Below are 13,213 nucleotides of genomic sequence, written 5' to 3' on the forward strand. Positions count from 1 at the left end.
AGAAAAATATACCCTTAGAGCGACAGGAAGGGAAAGAGAAATGATCTTTTTGGACGTGTCCTATTTTTTTGGTTCCTTTTTCTTATAGGAAAAATGATATATTAGTTCGAATGCGTCTTCCAGTTGTCACCCGCTGAATACCAATTAAGAGATCCGATCTGTGGCATTGGAAAAGAGGTCACAAGAATATAAAAAATCGACATAATATAAGAAAAGAAGAATATTGCATTAAGAGTGCAATTCACTAGTCCGAAAAAGTAGCAAAATAATATTATAGAAAATAATATTTATGTTTGAATAAAATATTTGTACATATATCTACCGTATGATAGAAAAAAAACGGTCCAGTTGGATGGGAAATGACGATTGATGACATTTCCTATATAAATTTACATATAAAATGGCACCGACCTTCATTTCATGGTCATCGCTGATGCCGTTCCTTTTCGATAATGACTTTTTTATTATATTTTAAGTTTTTAAAATCTTGGTTTTAAGTCAGTAGTGAATAAAACGAAACTTGTGTTTACATTTTGTTTAATGATTGACGTTTCGACTAATTTTAATTCGGTCTTCTTTAGAATTTATAATATACAATACAATTTTATCACAAAGTCGCGTGAACATAGTAAAGCGATCTGCTCGAGCGGTTAGATCGAGCGGCGAGATCCATTCAAATTGTTTTGTTTTCGTCGCTTTGTCGCGCTGTAGAAAACGATGGATTTCCAAAAATTAATAGATTTAGTGTTTGTAAGAGAGTTTTGATTGGACTAAAAGATAGTAATCACCATAACCGGTATATTTTAGATAAGTTATCTCTCCGGGTTTTGAAAATTTCATGTTGTACAACATCTTTTCGTTTGTTGGTTTCGGATAAACCAAATGTTTGCGACACTACTGTCCAGAATTTTAGCTGCTGTTAACATTGTAAATAAAAAATAAGCAAATGAAATTAATAAAATTGCAAGTACCTCGCTATTCCTCGCCGCTCTACTATGTTTTAGCACCTCGAGGCTCGATCGACGCGATATCGCGCTGCTTGCTCGCCGCTCTTCTCGTCGCGTCACTATGGTTTTAGCCTTAGGCAGATTTCTGAAAAGAATAATATATAGAGGAAAACATTTTTATTATTGACATTTAAAGAAAAACGCAGGCTTCATAAAAAAAATACTTGTTCTAAATGTCAATAATATTTTTTTTTCCTTTTGTAAAGACAATCCGGCGATATACAGTGGAAGACTTGCGTATCATGAAAAGACATATTATGAAACTGCATTGGGTTTTACATTCTTTTATCAGTCAATCTCCTAGCTTTCACATTCTCTTTCAAATATTTAACAAAAATAATCAGCAAACTGTTGATTGTTTTCTGATACGAAAACATTTTTTTCCCTGGCAATTTTTTATCTATATATGGATTTATACTTTTTTTTATATTATACCAGACCGGAGTGTATATTAAAAAAATAAATCTCTTCGGTGTCAGTGGGGCTCGACCCTCATCAAATAATCGTCCTAGAAAACCAGCTAAAGCCCGATTTACAGCTGCCCGGACCAACCCAAACTCGATATTTTATTTTTCGTCTTTTATAACTTCACCACAGACGCTTGCTTGCTATCTCCATTTTATACAGTGTCACACAGAAGATTCCTATTGTTAAGCATTTTAAACGTGTTTAAAACATCATTAGTTACTTGTTTTAAACTTGATTTAAACATTTGTAATACTGTCTAGTAGGGTGAGCCAAAAAAACTAACCTATGGAATTTATGGGTTAAAATGAACCTAGTAACTTTGGGGCTGCACGTCTAAAGTCGTGCAGCCCCAAAGTGTAGAACTACGTGCTCGTTACTGTTTAGGGGTCACCCTGTATATCAGTTATAATTTAATTAATGTTATATTTTTGGTATTCGCATCACACGGGAAATATAATTAATGTAAATGCGGGGGAAAATTAATACGGCATGTAAAATTCACATAAATTATCGGGCCTAAATGAATTTTCACTCGTTTTATACACAGATAATTAAATATGAAACTGCGCGAGTTCTGTGACACGGAAACAGCATATAATTTGATTTAAATAAATAATTTATCATTGGTTAACAGATAATTAAGTCAAAATTGTGTAAATATGTAGCATCAGAGTCAAGTTTTTAAATAACCAATCAAATTAGTTTGAATTTCATTTTTAGAAAACCGCATTCCGGAAACTTCGGCAGCATATTCTGCAGATAAAAAAAAATAAAAAAGTTTGTATAAATGTATGTCCTAAAATGCTTAGTTTCGAAGATACAGGGTGTAGAAATTTCATTCTTAATTTTATTCTTAATAAAAAATCAATACGAGTAGTGGTTCTCGAGATATTTGGAATCGAACATATCAATACCTATCATTGATATTGTTAGAGATATATAACAATCGATCTCTATAACAGTAGATTGTTTGTTTATAGGTGATAATATTATATTCTATGATTATATTGACGTTTTAGTAATAAAGTCGTCAGAAGTTTAAATATTTAAATTGAATTATTTATTATTTATTATTATTTCAAAAGGAATTTTGTAAAAGAGATAACAAATTCAGAAGTGGGATAATCGTCCGACGTTCTTTTATGAGAAGTATGAGTGAACAGGATAGTGAAATTAGCCCAAATCCTGTACTGGAATCAAATTTTGAAAAATTTTACCGAAGTCAAGTAGAGCTGCCTATTAGTAATAATACACAGACACGACAGGGTGAGCCTGTGAATTTAAATACTGTATTGGATACGATGCAGGCTATAATCCAACAAAATGCCATTATACTGCAAATGATGAACGACCGTCAAAATCAACAACGGGATGTTCCAAATTATAATATTATGCCTGATTTTTCGAAATCCATTCCATTTTTCGACGGTATTGATTTGAAGAAAAGTAAATTTTGGATAGAAAGTATAGAAAGTGCCGCACAACTCCATAACTGACCTCCAGCATTTATGTTGGAAACTGCACGTTCTCATTTAAGTTGAGCAGCATACCATTGGTATGATTATAGAAGAGAATACTTAAATTCTTGGAGACAATTCAGATGGTTTATCATTTATTATGTACCATCATTATGGTAATTATGTATCATCATGATGTTAATTATGTATCATCATTATGCTAATTATGTATCATCGTTATGTTAATTATGTATCATCATTATGGTAATTATGTATCATCATTATGTTAATTATGTATCATTGTTATGTTAATTATGTATCATCATTATGTTAATTATGTATCATCATTATGCTAATTATCTATCATCGTTATGTTAATTATGTATCATCATTATGGTAATTATGTATCATCATTATGTTAATTATGTATCATCGTTATGTTAATTATGTATCATCATTATGGTAATTATGTATCGTCATTATGCTAATTATGTATCATCGTTATGTTAATTATGTATCATCATTATGTTAATTATGTATTATGATCCTATTGCTAGCTTATTGTATTATTATGAATTTCTTATGCTCTTTATGTCATTGTTATGTTTCTTATGTCATTATTATGTTTATTATGTCATTATTATGTTTCTAATTTTATTATAAATCTATTGTTATTTGTTATCGATCGGGGCGATCGAGTGTCAGGTTGGCCGATCTGTTAGAGATATATAACAATCGATCTCTATAACAGTAAATTGTTTGTTTACAGGTGATAATATTATATTGACGTTTTAGTAATAAAGTCGTCAGAAGTTTAAATATTTAAATTGAATTTATTTCAAAAGGAATTTTGTAAAAGAGATAACAATATAAATTAAACATGTTGACTAAATACTTAATTAGATTGAAATCATAAATTTGAAATGTTTTTATGTCAAAAGTTCAACAGAAACTGTTTTATCCTCATTTTTTTCGAAGAAAAAATTATGATTAATTTAAAAAAATCTAAATCATTTCAGTCAAATAACTATCTACACAACATATTTATTTTTTTATCAATAATGACATGTATTGACTATTTCCATTCTAAATATAGTCTTGAGGACGGTTGCTTGTAACCATTTTCACCAAGAGACATTTTTTGTACGTCAAAAATCACGTAAATGTATATTCTTTTGTTCAATAGTTTTATACAGGTACGGACAAAAAGTTATTACTCTTCAAAACAGTTAAAACACGCGTAGGTGGCGCCCCCTACAAATAGCAGTCATATTGACATCAAAATCAAATTTCTCATGTCAAAAAACTCCCAGACACCAATTTTCATCCAAATATTGACCTTACTTCAGAAATGATTTGGAAAAAATCGAAATAAAAATGAAACTTCTACACCCTGTATCTCCGAAACTAAGTATTTTAGGATATACATTTATAAGAACCTTTTTACTTATTTTTATCTGCATAAGTTTTCGGAATAGAGTTCGGGCCACCCTGAATAATAATTATAAATCACAAAATAATTATTTTCTAGCAATCTAACAGTGTAAAAAAATATTCATTAATATATTATTACAATTATCCATAATTATAACAATATAGTATTTACACTTGCCGTTAATATTAACGTAGCTATTTAGAGAATATTATAAATTATATTAAAATATAGTTTAATAATAAAGTCAGATCGCAGGTATATACAAAAAAATTAATTATGTTAACAAAATATCCAAACAAAGATATATCGATAATAAAACACATAAATTTAGAATTATGTAATTCGTACAATATTAAATTCTCGAACATAGGCAAAAAATATCGATTATACAGGATGCGGTAATAGTGCGTTGGGCATCAAAAAAGCGTCAGTGGATCGGTATGATTTTTTTTAAACGGAACACCCTGTATATAATTGCATTTTTGGCACGTAATTAAGGGCGCGATTATTATTAAATTCATTGTTGCCAGCCACGGATATATTCGGCGCCGAACTGACTAACTGGAATTTAAATTTCCCGCTATGGATTCAGGTGGTAGCTCTGCTGTAAAAGACGTCAAGTTGCCACATTCATTTACATATTTGCTGACATTGTCATTCGTTTTGACACTTAACTTGATACGAATATTTATTAAAGAACCAAGTAAAAATTAAATAACTTATTACGATTTTTATATTATTTTTTATTATTAAATATATAAACCAATAAAAAGAATTTAATTTAAAAAGAAGAACCGAGAGAAAATTTCAAGGTTTATTAGCTTCCTCTGAACAAATATATGAAAATAAAGTGCACGTGATGAGAGCTATAGAGAAAGAAAAACGCATACTCCTTTAGTGCACTCGTTGGTGGTGGCTTTTATGCACTTAGAGGGCATGTAGAAATTGGCGTGCGGAAAAAAATATAAAAAATATATAAAGATCGAGGATCTTGTACGATGTTTGTTCTTGGACACTTGCCAAGGGCCTCGTCGTGTCATGTTTATGCTTGCCTCGTGTCTGGATCCATAAGTGGATCACTTTTAACCAAATGGCTCGTTCAAAACGGTCTTATAAAGAACCGTTTAATGTGTAAGAAAGTATTGGATGAGTTAAAAATGCCAGATTGCAACTTATTTCTTAAAAGTTAGCGACGGAGCTTTGTAATACGTTTTTTACAATTATTTTTGTGAAAGCGTTTCGAAATTGACAGTTTTGATGGGATTTTTTTGCAAGATTATCTTAAATTGAACATTTTTAAGCAAAAAAATTGTTGGATGAATGTGTTTTATCTTTAAAAAACGGCAAAAAACGTATTTTAGGTACAGGCGACAGACAGTAAATATGTAAAATTTTCTACACGGATCCAGTAAAAACATTACATATTAGCACTTTATTATCTTATATAGACGCGGAATGACCTAATTTAAGCACAAAAATGTAACGAATCTTCTTTGTAAGCATAAAAATTAAGAAAATATATTTATTTACATCATCTCAAGCCAGCGATTTTATGACTTTTTTGATTGACAGTTAATCGATCATCGGTATGTCATCTATGGCCTTCGCATTGAATTTGCGACGTTGTCAATAAAATTATTTTATATGATTTTCTTCTGAAATAAAGTTGAGGTTGTGGAGGGTTAGTTTAGGTTAGGTTTACTTAAATCGGTAAGTTATCACTTTAGTTCAACAAAAATTGAACGCTGTCTAGTAGCTTATTCGTTAGTGTGGATTATTTTAAAGCAATTTCTGAAATAAAATTTGCGGATTTTTCAGGTTCTACGAAAATGTAAGTTTTTTAAACATATACTATTTTTCGACGCGTAATCAATGAAGTTTTGTCATTAGGCACAATTAGGTTAGCCTGGTTATTTGGAGGGTGGTAATGCATTGGTTAGCCTGGTTATTTGGAGGGTGTTAATGCATTGGTTAGCCTGGTTATTTGGGGGTGTTAATGCATTGGTTAGGTTAGTTCAATAGAGTAATCAAAACACGCGTAAGCGAAAAAAGTAAGTGAAAATTTCGAATTTTCGATTATTTTTTTTCGTAGAAAAAGTGGTTCATCCAACAATTTTTTTTTAATTAAAAATTAAAAAAACCTCGAATTCGTGGGGACCTGTTCTGCACAAGACCCGTAGCTACTTTTACGTGTGAGTTTTTGAATTTAAAACATTTTTTTAAAAGCTTATAAAACATCACTACCCGAAACAAATGCTATTATCGCATGATTTTTGTTTAAAAAATCCGCGTTGTTCAGCCGAGGGAATTTTTTTCGAAAATGAAAAATGCCATTATTCTGTTGGCTCATGATGAATCTGGATCTCTTAATAGGCACCGGTCCCATGGCGACATGGCACGTAGAAATATCATTATTGTTTAACAAAAGTACGTTTTATCGTCAATATTACAGTCGAGCTTTAATTGCGAAAAAAGCGCGACTGAAAAAAGGCTGTCAAAGGGCCTGACTGCAGCGCGAAATTTAATTAAAACAATCTATTTTGTCTTTGTCCTGAGCGACAAGGATGGCTTTTGTATAAATGTTTTAATAGAGATGTTTTTGTTGCTAGTTTAATAATGTATCATTTTATACTATGTACAAGAAAAGTTTTTTTGTATTATATTTTAATTAACTAAAAAATATTATAGAGTTATTATTATCTATACTAATATATAAAATCCTTAAGTGACTGACATACTGATTAATCACGCGATCCTGCTCAAACCACTCAACGTAAGAAGCTCAATTTTGGCATACAGGTTGATTCTAGGGATACAGGTTCGATAAGAAGGGATTTTTCGAAATACCAGTTCCAAGAGGGTCAATGAATTTAAAAAAAGAATTATTAATTTAATTTATTTTTCAGCAAATATAATTAGTGACTTCTTTATTGGTCATAATCACACACAAAAAAAACGACGCCAACGGGCAAAAATGTCCAGTTAAATTGAAGGTTAAACATTGGAAAGCACCACAAAAATTTAATATCCTTCTACAACACGATGCAAGCGATGTTTTAAATGCCAGAGTTATTTCATTTGTTTGGGACTGTGTGTGTTTTAAAATTTAAAACACATTTTTTTTTTATTTTACATATAGCAATTGAATCAAAATTATACAACAACGAAATTTTATTGATATTGATGAATAAAAAGGGAATTAAACATTTTAACGCCAAAAGTTTAGAATTATTTGATGAAAAATAATTCAATTACCCATCGTATACATGGAAAGTTGGAAAAATTTAGAAATAGCAAAATCTAATATACAAGGTGTCAAAAAAAAATAGTGTATCTAATTTAGGTGATTCTGAATTTTTTTTTAAATAACAAAGAAATAAATATTATGAAAATCAAAAGTGGCAAAATTAATATAAATCACCTTCAAGCTAAATGCCTATATGTCTTTCTGTCCCAACCGTGTGACATAACATATGAGAAATTATCCCTGCCAAGCCAAATACATGGAATATTTCGTATAATATAGGATTTAGGGGCGAATATTAAATAAAACAAATCATTTTGCCTTCTGACATTTTGCGAATGTCGTTTCTTAACACCCTTTTGCCGTCAGATTTATTTGTCTTTGTTATATTTTAGGAAATTCGTGTGATTCTATTAAGGAAGACGGAAAATAAATTGATGGTTTTGTTTAAACTAAATGGTTATTCGAAATAAATGTCCTATAGATACTTCGGAGAATAATTTATGGCAAAAATCTGAAATTTTATTTTTTTCTTGAAAAAATTCCGAGTTTTTTTGCCACTGGAAGAACATCTACAAAAGAAAAATGTTATTTTTTGAAATGTTTTCACACCTTTGAAACCACATCTGAGAGATAATAGTATTTTCTAAAAATATTAAAAAAATATATTTCGTACATTTCCAATCATCTCAAAGCATTTTAAAGCAAACAAACAAAGCAAATCATCTTAAAGCAAACAAAGTAACATATGGGGATAACCAAAGTGTACGGTTTAATATTATTTTTTCCATAGCAACTGGTAAAATGGCCTTATATCTATCAAAAATAGTAGATAAAATAAGCAAGGGTAGATTAAATGATACTTTAACAGCGAGGATAGGTTAAAAACTTTATTTCTTCTCGCACGTTTTTTAATTGCTTCCATTTTTGAACATTTTTGTATTCCTTTTCATAAGTTATTCGGGATATAAATGTAAGTAGTTTGGATATGGCGTTTGTCGCCTCAGCCTGAATATCTGTGGGTAATTTACTTACTTCGTTTTGAGCCATTTCTGGTTCCAATTCAATCAGCAAGCGACACGAAAGAGAATTAAAAAATATTGACTCAAAACTGACAACTAAAGAGACAGCTTTATTTATTCGTCGAATTACATAGAAACCAACGCCAACCCAGGACAATATTTTTTCTACTCGTAATAAATTCCTTGAAATAATAATTTCTGAATATTTTGTAAAACGTAACTCGCTGTGAAAAAAAATATTGTTTAATACACGACGATAAACTTGCATTATTGTCTCCCGAAATTAATTCACGAGGGTTGAATTAATCTTATCTGTTGCCGATAAAATACCATTTTATAGTCTTGTATAAAAAATAAGTATTAATATTCTTGATCTAGATCTAGGTTTTGAACGTCTCTTTTCAAGTATCTCTTATCTGCTCGTACTCTGAACAAAATTTACATAAGTTCTTACCAAAAATCAAAGAATTTGGGTCCATTTGGGACCAAATTAAGATACTGGGCATCAAGAAATGAACAAAAATAAAGTTTTATAAGCCAGTTAGTAATGTTGAATGATTATAATAACGACAAAATTAAACTATATGTAGGTGTAGTAAATCCGTACTCTTTGGTTGTAGTTTGTATTTTACAAGTACACAAATAATTGTACAATTTGAATTTGTAGGACTTGCAACACGTTTGAATACCGGTGGTTACATCACTGGCCACATCATTATCAGTGGCTTTTTGGAGAGAACAGTAGAATAAAATATATTATGCTTTAGTTAACACTTGTTAAATAACGAGGAAACACTTACTTTACCTTTAATAACTAAAACTTTGTAAACAAAAATATTATCAATGCGTCTCGAACGGTAGTCTCAAAGCTATTACCTAACACATATCGTCTTTAAACCTAACGAATCCTGGCTTTAACCTCTACATCCTGATCCAAATCCTCAGTAATTCGACTTATATATTAGTTAATATAAAAATTAATTAGAATTATTTTCGAAAACTGATAAATAAATCTGTGTGGGGCTCTCTGACGTAGGAAACGTCAATTTCCAACCCCTCACCCGTCTCCTGGAAGATAAATCCAATTAATTTGCCCCACACTGTATATCGGATTACCGGCTGCTAGTCCGATGCGATATTTTCATTGAGGCTTAAACGAGCGCGTTATCAGAAACTTGTTATAATAAATTGTTTTCCTGGAAAATGGCTATCGATCTGGATTTGGACCGTCGTCGTTCCAGACAATAAGGAGAAAACGCCGCGCTATCCCATTGTTCTCTAGAAAATTGTCTGTATTTTGCTGTAATTTTTTTTTTATTTCTTGCGCCTGGTAGCATTTTTCGGGTTTTGTTCCAGAATTACTTAATGGTATTACATTACATCTATTCGCCATACGCTTTGGTATGACTGATTTCGGAGATGAACAACTAATATCTGGAAAACCGTCTCAGATACTGGCTTTTGTCAAAGCCCTGAGACTGTATGATAAGTTATGACTCAAAAAAGAGGGCACAATAGATCTATAACACAATCTAATCCATACAGATTTTTTTTTAGTTTTTAGTTAAAATCCATAATTTCTTGATAATACGGCAACATAGGTAGTAGATAAAATATATCAGACAGAAAAACCCAAAAAGATCCAGTGGTTCTCAAAATTTAAGCAGAAAATATTTTTTTGGAAATTTTTAATTTTTTTTATCGAGATCTACCAGCCCTGAAAATATTTGCACTTATTCAAGACTCGCCCTGTATAATACCCAGAAAATCGACAATTGCAAACTTTCATATGAAATACGAAAAGCTCTAAAACTGTTAAAATCATAGTTTAAATAGTGGATTTTTGTAAGGCTCACTAGCTCTATCTATAGGTAAACAATCATTTAAATCAAGGCATGAACGATTCGAGGTGTAACGCGAACGTAGTCGGGGGAAAAAGCTAGTGGTATTGAATCTTGATATGACCAGTCTATGTAAAAATAAACATATTTCTTCAAATTTAAAACATTCAGTTTTAAGACACTCTGTATACATAAATCATTATTGATTTTTTAAATATTTATACTAGCGATGGGAACTATCGAATGAATTAGACTATCGAATGGTTACTGAATGAATGATTTCAACTATCGAATGATTTCATTCGAATAAAATCATTCATTCATTTGTATACTAAAGCATATGTGACAACCTCGCCGTGCGACTAAATGATTATCGTTAAGCCACGACTATCGAATGCTTTTTATAAATGAAATTTAGTATTCGTTTGATTTTTGTCTGCGTCAGTGCATTATTAGTCCTTCCAAATTTTTATAACTTGCCTTCTAAATACTGTGCTGTTTTTGCGTTTATTAAAATATTTAAAATACTAAAATAGTAGTGTTTTTTTTTAAATTGATGATTATGTACGTGTGCAGGTGGTCAAAATTTTTCTGAAAATTTGTGTGATTTTCCGATCTTTCAATTACTTAATTTTATACGGTATATGGTCTATTTTTTTAATGGGAAATTTTGAGAAGTAACAATTTTTAAGAGAGATGAGGTGAACTTACAATTAATTTTAAAAATACATATGTATTTGTATTTTAGATGTTTTAGTAATATGAATTAGTTGAACTTAATAATCATATGTAAGTAATTGGTAATGTGGTTAAGTAAATTGTTATCAAACTCAAATTTTGGGATGAGAAAATTAAATTGATTGATTAAAGTTTTACACGTGCCAATTTAAAAAAAGTTAACGATATTTGTATTTTGTTTATGTTAATTCTCTTACATGTAGATTTTTGCGAAGAAATATTTCATTTATTTTTTAAAGTAAATGCCAGTAAAAGCAAATATTATTTTTAAATACTAATACAAAGTAATAAAAAGTAATATACATATTATATAATTTTGATTCCTAATTTTTTATTTATATTTTTCTTCTATTACACTGCATGCTTAGAAAATTAATAAATGTTTATATTTCATGATTTTAAAATTTGTTGTTAATATAACAAATTAGTTCTGTAATTATTATTATTTAATAAACCAACGTTGCCACAAAAAAATTAAAGACTATATTATTTTTAAATAGGATCTAATATAAATAATTTTGACTTCTAATTTGTTGTTTATATTTTGCTACTACTTAAAAAAATGTTTATATTAAATGATTTTAAATTTTGGTGTTAATAGGTATATCAAATTATTACTGTTATTATTATTTATTAAACCTGTTTTGCTTAAAAACATTAAAAATCATTTTCCTACATCCAAAATAAAAAGTATTATTGCAGTGTAACAACAGAATATTAATAAAAAAAAATGCAAAATATATAGTCATACTATCCCTAACTAACTATAATACCAAAGAATAATATTCTTCGCTAATACCAACTAATACGAATATACGGCAACAGCGCCGTTCATAATGTATTTTCTGTGTAAATACTAGCACCTCAATAAAAAAAATAATGTGTCCTTATCTTTATCTGACTCAAAATCAAAGATGCCGGCTTTTTTCATACCATTGCCACCGACCGCTGTCGGGTTTCTAGGAAAGAAACCTACGTCGCCGGGCGACAAGTAAAATCCAGTTTATATTTTATTATAATCGATCCTGAGGAATAAATGAATTTTACAAATGAATGAATTTTATAAATGAATGGTTTTTGCTGCCGAATTAATATATTTCAAGGCAGATGACGCATCTATTCGATATTTTTATTCGAATAGTTTTCGACGAATGTTTTCTTACTAGCTATCGAATTATTCGAATGAATTGCAACTATCGAATGTTTCGATAGTATTCATTCGATAGTTCCCACTACTAATTTATACGCAAACTAGAGATAGAGAAATCGGATAACGAGTCAGCTATTACTTAACACACTGAAAAATACTGTACGTAAATAAATGAATAATAGGCACTATTTTATGAAAAATATGTCACATTATGACAGGCTGGGGGGTTTCTAGTTTATATTCCTTCACACATCGTTTCCCCTCCACTCTATACAGCGGTTAGGGGGCACCCCAAGTGTGCTTTATGACAGAAAATATGCTAATTCCGGATCTCGCCGACTGTGGCGCTGATTTCCATAGGCTCGAGTCCCGTTTTCGGCTAAAGGTGTCTCTGGGAGAAAACAGGGAACAAGGAAGGCATAAGCTCGACCTAATTTTCTTAGAACATGGTGCTGATGTCGAAAAGGGATGATATATGTGTGTAAAACCAAAATAGAACGTATAAAATAGATATTATTTTGATTTTAGTTAAATTGTAATGTGAATTAAAGAAGAGCCTTTTTTTCATTATTTTTAATTGACATTTTTATGCTCTGTATTTAACTAAATATATTTTTTAATCCTCGAAAAAAAAGTTAGAAACGATTAAAGCTCTTTAGCTTCCCCGTTTACCACTCCCTTCCCCTAGCTGCGCCTCCCCCTACTTGCGATCATCAATCACTCTTTAATAAACCTCGCAAAAAATGTATTCCGTCCTATTTTATCTGCGCCCAAGCTAGTTATATAAACGTCACATAAAATATAAGCCTTATAAAAGACCGCTTTTTGTTTCTTTTCGCCCTCTGCCTCTA

Source organism: Sitophilus oryzae, unplaced genomic scaffold (assembly GCF_002938485.1).
Source record: "Sitophilus oryzae breed Bouriz unplaced genomic scaffold, Soryzae_2.0 scaffold_381_pilon_pilon, whole genome shotgun sequence".
Lineage (NCBI taxonomy): Eukaryota > Metazoa > Arthropoda > Insecta > Coleoptera > Curculionidae > Sitophilus > Sitophilus oryzae.